Raw genomic sequence first — 9,320 nt, 5'->3', positions numbered from 1 at the left:
CGAATTTCTTCAGGCAACTTGAATTTCTCCTCAGAAAAATGGGATTTTATTTTCTAATACATTGTCAAGCTGCAAATTTTCCAAACTTTAAAGCTCTGCTTCCCCTATAAAACTGAATGCTTTTAACAGCACCCAAGTCATATCTTGAATGCTTTTTGCTTAGAAATTTCTTCTGCTAGATACCCTAAATCATTTCTCATAAATTCAAATTTCCACAGATCTCTAGGGCAGGGGCAAAATGCCACCAGTCTTTTTGCTAAAATATAACAAGAGTCACCTTTGATGCAGTTCCCAAAAACTTCCTCATGTCCATCTGAGACAATCTCAGCCTGGATTTCATTGTCCATATCATTATCAGCATTTTGGTCAAAGCCAATCACAAGTCTCTAGGGAGTTCCAAACTTTCCCACATTTTCCTGTCTTCTTCTGAACCATCCAAAATGTTCCAACTTCTGCCTGTTACCCAGCTCCAAAGCCACTTCCACATTTTGGGGGTATTGTTTCAGCAACACCCCACTCCTGGTACCAATTTACTGTATTAGTCTGTTTTCACACTGCTGATAAAGACATTCCTGAGACTGGGCAATTTACAAAAAAGCGGTTTAATATGGACTCACAGTTTCAAGTGGCTGGGGAAGTCTCAAAATCATGGCAGAAGGCAAGGAGAAGCAAGTCATGTCTCACATGGATGGCATCAGGCAAAGGAAAAGAGCTTGTGCTGGGAAACCCTTATAATACCATCAGATCTCATGAGACTCACCCATCACCACGAGAACATCATGGGAAAGACCCGCTTCCATGATCCACTTACCTCCCACTGAGTAACTCCCACGACACATGGAAATTGAAGATGAGATTTGGGTGGGGACACAACCAAGATGAGATTTGGGTGGGGACACAAGGCTTAGTTGTGTTCAAGACTGATATTGGCCTAAGAAAAACACATGGAGCAATGAAACAGAATATTGAGTCTAAAAATAGACACATACATATGCAGTCAATTGATTTTCAAAAAAAGGTGTTACAGTTGTTCACTGGGGAAACATCATTTCTTAAAAAATAAATTGTTCTGGAGGAGCTGGATATATGTATAAGAAAAATAAACCTCAGCCATTACTTTGCAATTTACACAAAACATACTTTAAATATATCATAGAGTTAAATGTTAAAGCTGAAATCATACAACTATGAGACAAAAACATACAAGAAAATGTTTGTGACATTGGGGTAAGCAAAAATTCCTCAGAAAATAAAAGCTAAATATAACAAACAATGATTAATTTGACTATATCCAAAGCTCTTTTCTTTAAAAGACATGGTTAAGAATATGAGAGGCAAGCTGAAGACTGTGAGAGGATATTAGATTTCATGTATTTCACAAGGGACTTGTAGTTAGAATACATAAAGAGTTTCTACAACTTAAGAAAAAAATAAACAAAATATTTGAACAGGAACTTCATAGAAGACAGTATATGAATGTCCAAGGAGCACATGAAAAGATCATCAACCTCATTAATCATTGGGGAAAATAAATGAAAATCTCTGTAAGATACTGCCGTACACCTACTAAAAAGACAAAAAGTAAAGACTTACATCACAAAATATTGGTAATGTCATTGAGTATTGGAAGTCATACACCACTGGGCAGAAATCGAAATAGGAGATAACCTGGAAGTTTCTTATAAATACGCACTTGCCATTTTACCTAACAATTTAATTCCAAGAGAAATGAAAATATATGTTTATATGAAGACTTGTAATGAAATGTTCATGGCAGCTTTATTCATGATGCATAAAAGACAGAAACAATCAAATGTCCATCTACGGCGAAGCTATATACAAAGTGTGTGGTATAGCCATATGATGGGCAAAAAAAAAAAAAAAATTAAAAACAGTAAAAAATTAGCTAATGATAGGTTTAACAATATAGGCACATCTTAAAACATTAATCTAGGAAAATAAACCAGAAAAAAAATGAAAGCAAACGGTAGGATTTGATTTATATCAAATTATAGATCAGGTGAAATTAATCTGTAGTGAGAGAAGGTAGATCAGTAATTTCCCAGGGTAGGGGCAGAATGGACTTGAGTGGATCAGGACACAAGGGACCTTTCAGGGGGAGGGATGGAAGTATTTTGTGTCTTATAAGTAGTTCCAGTCACAATGGTGTATGCATTAGTTAACATGCATTAACTGAGTAAATTTATTGAATGTAAATTATGCCTCAACACGGTTGATTTTAAAAGAATAATGATTTATAGGAGAAAATCATAAATTTCTCCAAAAATCATAAATTCAATTCAAGTTTTTAAAAAGAACATGTCATACATACTTTTAAGTGTCTATCTATTTTTATACAGTTCTGTAAATATTATGTAGTTAATAGAAGCACTAAGGTCTGGAAAATTGTTCAAGATATCTGAAACACATGTTACAAACAATTTATAATAATAGCTATAATATGTCATGCACAGTATTAAATGCTTCACATTTATTGTTTCATTCATTACTGCAAATCTATGATATGTATATCAATAACATATCCATTTTGCAGGCAAGGAAACTGAGTGGTGGAGGGGTAAAGAACTTGCTAAGAGGTCACAGAGTAGCAAGAGGAAAGTGTATTGGGATATGGGGTGAAAGAGAGAGAATGCTGATGGGCTATGGGGCTCATGAGAAATTATAAGGAGGATATGTTATTTGCCTGGGACTTGATTATTTTGCCCATGAGAGAAGGCAGGAACAGTATTCAAGCCAAAGGAATGGCGTAAGCACAGACAGATGGGCATGAAAATGCAGGGGAGTTTTTTCCCTCACTTTTTAGTTTCTCCAGAGCTAGAAGAAAAAGAAAAGCTGTGTTGATTTAGCAGAAAACTAGGTATGTTTTTCCCAACTCAGAAAATATCCCTGACTTCTTCCATACTCTTTGTGTACTATGAACTTTAAAATATTCTCTCTGGCCCCCGGGATCCTTCATTGACAATGGCCGCACAGAGCAAGTGGCAGTTGCAGGCTAGCCTGCCTTCCCTGCCCTCACTCCCTGGCACAGTTGGTGGAGTGTCCCTCGCATCATACTTTTGTGTCTGTGGTCCAACCCTCAAACTGTACCAATAGACTCACAAAAATGGGCCAAATGGTGGAGAATTTCTGGACTTGGCATGGCTCTCTCTCAGCCCAGAGAAGGAGAAATATAATTTTATATGGACTTTCTCAATTCAGAATTTTAATTTTCTCAGTTCAAGATTTATAAAATTGGTTAATTAGAGATATTATTTCAGTTTGGGTCTGATTTTCCAAATTTCTCAGGATACCTAAAATCTATTGCCATTTGCAAGGAATTGAATTGTATTTTCCCAGGTTCCTAAGTTGCGCTAATTCTTAACCACTAATGTGACTGTATTTAAAGATAGGGCCTTTAGGAGGGATTTAAGGTGACACGAAGTCATAAGTGTGTGGCCCTGATCTGATGAGATTAGTGTGCTTATAAGAAGAGACACCAGAAAGCACCAGGTCTGCCTCTTTCTCCGCCACACCACGTCTGCCACGTGAAGATACAATGAGAAGGCAGCATGTGCAAACCAGGAAGAATTGCACCAGGAACAGAGTCCACTTGCACCAAGAACAGAGTCCACCTGCACTTTTATCTCCATCCACACTTTGATCTTTGACTTCCAGCCTCCAGGACTTCAAGACATCAATTTCTGTTGTTTAAGTCCCTCAGTCTATGGTATTTTGTTATGGCAGCCCATGCAGACTGACTTCACTATGTAGTTCTCAGATAAAACTTAGATGATTTCCTTTTATAAGTTAGAACTAACTTGCATTTACTGTTTCATTCGTGAGTTTCTTGAATACTTTAATACTTGACAGGCACTGTAGTAGTTACCTGCACTAACTACCACTACATTTACCATTCACAGTAACCTTGGAAAATAATTGTTTCAATTTTCCCCATTTTCTATAAAGGGAAACTGAGTAAAAGGGTGGTTTGAAAGGGCAAGTGAGTGGCAAATGAGGTCCACGGGAGACGAAAATTTGCTTTCACTCATCATGCTGCCCTGAATGAAAACCATGAAGCCAAATTTTGAACCAACTTTTCATTGTCTGCCACTAATTTGCAGCTGCTGCTCTGGGATGCCTCTTCTATCACGCTTTGTGTTTGAGTGTTGGGTGTAGTACTTGGAGGCCTGTAGAGGCTGATGCTGTTGATAGATGTCATCTCTTGTGAGCACCAGTTGGCCAAGCTTCCACGGATGTGAACCACGCACCGGCAGCCCCTGACAGTCTCATGACAGAGTGGTGAGTAGCCTGAGACAGCCACTTGTTTTGAAACTGATCTCAGTGCCATTAATGCTTTGTCATCTGTCAAAAACGAGTGCTGCTTCGTTAACCAGACTGTCATTTCTTTAATGGCAGCATGGTGAGGCACACAACTACCACTGCAGTTACCTGATCATTTCGGAGGCTGCTTACTTAATAAGTGCTCTCTGAGCAGCGTGAAGATGGCAGAGACCAAAATAAAGCAACGGGCTGCCAACCTGGGGAAGACAGGGCAGAATATGAGGAGATGGGGCAGGCTGCTTTTAAAAATATTTTCAAGGTAGAGATGCTGAAGTTAGCTGTCAGGGCCTATGACCCTCCAAAAATAGCATCCAGACTTTTGTTTGTAGTTATGTACATTTAAAAATATTCCCAAAGCTGTGTGTAACTCATAAAAGGTAAAGCACTCCTACTTTAACAAGAAGAAACTTGGGACCTTTGCTTGTCACTTCTGAATTCACAGTTTGCTTGCCAAGCTAAAGCGGCTGGTGCCAGTTGCTAGTCCCAATGACAGATATTTAGGGAGATGCAAGCTTGATTTCTTTTAGGACCAGAAAAGGCTAAAATTACAAGACTAGAAACAATGACAAATATGAGGCTGCCATGGTTCCTACCCTCTAATGATTTACATTCTATGGTTTATAGAGCTCACGTAGCAAAATTTGAGACTCATTGCAAGACTCTATCTTTAATATTAGCATATCTGGATGATAGAAAAGATACTCATATATTTCATGTATACACACATACACATACACTTAGCAAATTAGGATGTTATGGAATCTTTTTTCTCTCTTCTACAGGTTTCAAAATGGAACAATAATTTTCTGGGAACTCCACCTCACCCTGTAAAAGTGAAGATTGGGTGAGTTGACTACAGTGTCTTGGCAAAGGACAAAAATATGAAATAACCAGTTCAAAGTCACCTCTTGTGTCTTAGATAGAGCCTCAGCTGCATCTGTCTTTGAAATTCTTCATTTACTAGGCAGGGTCAGCCCCTCAGAGCTGAGCGTTTCACAGGATGAAGGTAAAATGACACATGAAATGACGGCACTTAAGCACTGCCATTTCCTGAGTGTACGTTGTGCTTAGTATGAGAAGTTGTTTCTCATCAGGACAATCTTTAACTTAAGCAATATGTCCTGAAGATGTCTTACAAGGGCAATCAAGATATAGCCAGGGGGCTAAGGGGGAGGGAGTTATAATGTACAAGGTGAGTCTTTGGAGACTCTGAAAAACCCATTAACAGAGAAGTTATTAATGTCTTTTTTTATGCAGCTATAGTGCAGAGGCAGACCCCAAAGAAACCAATCCACATTATGAAACATTTTACAGAAATCCATTTTTAAAAATAGGAGAATGCTATAAATGAAGTCTTGAGGTGGGAACCAAGTACATGCCTGGCCTCCTGGGCCAGTTGTGGATTTTCTAAAGAATAAAAGAAAATTCTACTTTCGCCTTCACTTTGAGACAGAGAAATGGAACAAAATCGCCTACCGTAAAATTTGATTATCATTTTTATTTCTCTCTTTCTCAGATTTAATTTTCTTTCTTTCTCTCTTGTACTTTCCCTAATCAACCCTAATATCTTCAGGCCTCTGTTAACTTGAATTCAGCTTTAAACATATCAGGTTATTAAGACTTCATTAGTTATGGGTGTGATGCCCAGTCAGGTGAGTTTCTCTACAAATGGTACTGTAACTCTGGCCCCAAGAATAAGATGCCTCTGTCCTGTTATCAGAAGGGAATAAACTTGGATATTTTTTCTCCTTTAGAGGTTGACAGATTTGCATTAATTTTCATTAGACTAAGAGCTCTTTGTAAACATGAACTGGGTCTTTTTCATCTTTATATCCCTTCCTCATAGCACAGACCTGGTACACAGTAGTGATCAACAGACACTCGTCAGATGAATAAATTCTGAGCCCATGAAAGCTTTAGTTCAACCATTATATGGAGACTTTCTTTTCTTTGCCAGAACCTCTGCTAGTTGCTGGGTCTACAGAGACAACAGAACATGGTCCTCACTTTTAGTGTCCCCTGTGTCTGGTGCGGACGTGAGGAAGAGGGGGATAATTTCTGCCAGTGATGGTTGTCACAGAGAAAGAACTCTGAGCAGGTGTTCTCTAAGAGCAGGATAGACAAGGAAGAAAGAGTGTTCTAGAGAGACAGGAGCAGGGCCAAAGGCAGGGTGGTGGGCATCTGCAGCCCAGGAGCCCAGGATGCTTGCCTTGGCAACATTCCTTGTGACCTGAGCAAGAAAAGACATTGAAGAGGAATGTTGGAGACTGTGAGTGCATGTGTGGCTCATGGAAAAGGCCTGAGGATCCTAGAACCATGTACCATGGTCCTGACACCCCAGCTTGTCTGACTAGGTCACTTAATGCTCTCTAGGAACACCCTTTTAAACAATAATATGTACACAGATCATGCATGTATTAGTCCGTTCTCACACTGTTATAAAGACATACCTGAGACTGAGAAATTTATAAAGAAAAGAGGCTGAATGGACTTACAGTTCAGCGTGGCTGGGGAGACCTCAGGAAATTTACAATCATGAGTGGAAGGCAAAGGGCAAGCAAGGCACCTTTTCATGAGGCGGCAGAAAGGAGAATGAATGCAGGAGCATTCTACCAAACACTTATACAGCTATCAGATCTCGTGAGAACTCACTCACTATCACGAGAACAGGACAGGAGAAACCACCCCCACGATCCAATTACCTCCACTCCTCTCTCCCTGGACATGTGGGGATTATGGGGCTTATGGGGATTACAATTCAAGATGAGATTTTGGGTGAGGACACAGCGAGACCATATTGGTGCCAAAGTGCAGGAAACATCTCAATTAATGTTAAGCAAAATGCAGATTTGTTCTTCAAACTCAGTTCTCTTAATTCCCAGGGCATAGAGAGAGATAGAAAGAAAAAGGCTCAAACCAAATAAACAGCCCTAAATAAAAATTTAAAAATCTTTACTTGACTTTGTTTGATGTTGTTCCTGTGGCTACTGCATGCTTTTGTGCACTCATAGCATTTTTACTTTCTATCGATTTATTTTTATAGAGATGGGGTCCTGCTATGTTGTTCAGGCTGGTCTTGAACTCCTGGGCTCAAAAGGTCCTCCCACCTTGGGCTCCCAAAATGCTGGAATTACAGGTGTGAGCTACCATGCTTGGCCAATAATGTCTTTAGGGGCAAACTCAGAGGGAAATATCTTCTGTAAGAAGTCTGTTGGGGCCTCACAGGCAAGGCCTTTGCCTACTGACTCATCACTTCCTCTCCCACTTGCCCTGGATGTTGTCTTGCTGCTGGGTGTGAGATGTCAGAAGGAGTGACCAGGCAACACTTTAGCCTCATCGTTTTTGATAAATCACGAATGATGTCTACTTATTAAAAGGGCATGCTGGAAAAAGTAATCTTTCTGGTTCTCAAATTCTACTACTATAGCGACTCCTTCTTTCATCTTCACTACACTCCAATTTTGTTTTCTTTTCCTTCCCCTCTTCTTTGTTTTTCCCTGTAATTTTTTCCCTTGGGCACAGAAAGTAGAAAAAGAAACTTCTCTTTGGTTACAACCAGATTTAAAAACCAGACATGGGAGGGATTTTTTTTTTTTAAATTAATAGTTTGAGCTATGCTGGAGAGTTTAAAGAAGATATTGTTTACCTGAATTTTAAACTTTACTAAGATGGGTTTTAATCTTTTGTTGTAAATCTCATAAAAACATCCCCCAACCCCACAATATCATATCTAATGTCAGGAAACCATCTTTCTTTCAAAACTCACTCAGGATTGCAGGTTAGGAATCTTTTGCATACCCAGGAATCAAAGACGAGCCAGAGTGGGAGATTGTCCATGCATGTACAGAGTTCATTCTGCTTTTCTTTTTTCTCGTTTGCCTTTTCTAACTCCCCTCTACAACCTCTGGCCCTCACGTGGGGGCAAGTCACAGCTTTGTCAGGTGGTTTGTTGAAAACAGCACATGTGCTTACCCACGTGCTCCTTGGAGAAGGGCCATTGGCCCTGCCGCAGGCCACTCAGCTGAGAAAGGCATCCTGAAGATGTCAAGCTGCAGGGGAAATGCAAACCAGGTGGCTGGGCTTCAGGAGAGAAATGGAATAGTAATAAAACGTGGCCAGGAGTGCTCCCCTGGGTAGATCTTCCTATTGAAAACCTTTCCGTTTTATGAGATATTCTAAATTTCCTGCTCTGCATGCGTTTTACAAAATGATAAGCCAGAAATATCAAATTCTACCTACTGTGTGGAAAGTTGGAGATAGCTAAGGGTGTGTGCGCGTTGCCTTTGGTACAGCAATTATTCCTCACACGGTAGTGAGTGTTCTGGATAGGTAAAACGTGCAACCTGTGGACTGAGATAGGGAGGGTGAGAAGCAGTCTGTGTTGGAGTGACATGGCATGAGAGTCGTGTGCGAGCACATGTACGATTGTATGTGGGGGGCTGGCTCGCTGACAAGCTCTGCCTGCTGCAAAGGAAGAAGCTTCGTGAGCCCTTTTGCTTCTTCATTTTTAAAACCTTCAAGTGAAAAATGACAACCGAAGATACTAAAATAGCAGCAGCATCACTCAAACATCTGGTTCATCAGCATGACTTTTAGGAGATAAAGATTTATTTCTTAACTAAAGGGTTTTATTTTGCAACTTCAACATGTCAGCTATCAGCCTTGCTTGCAATGCACCTCTTCATACTCAACATAGTGCAAACAGGAAAACAAGGTCATTCCTATTAAAAGAACCTCCTTGCAAAGGCTACATACATATCATGAGATACTCCTTAAGGGGTTCACAGTGTTTAACTCAGAAGATTCCTTTTCCATTTTGCATCCTGGAGAGTGGTGTGATTTGTATTCACTCTCCAAGTTTTACCTTTTATTTTTAAAACGAAACGAGTTCTCACATGCAGACTTGTAAGTGAATATCCTAAGAGGCTGAAGTGCATTCCTATTCCTTGAACCATCAAGGAGTTCCTCTGGGTAGTGAC

Source organism: Piliocolobus tephrosceles, chromosome X (assembly GCF_002776525.5).
Source record: "Piliocolobus tephrosceles isolate RC106 chromosome X, ASM277652v3, whole genome shotgun sequence".
In the NCBI taxonomy this organism is placed as follows: Eukaryota; Metazoa; Chordata; class Mammalia; order Primates; family Cercopithecidae; genus Piliocolobus; species Piliocolobus tephrosceles.
The sequence above is the reverse complement of the archived record's forward strand: the minus strand, read 5'-3'. Positions refer to the sequence as shown.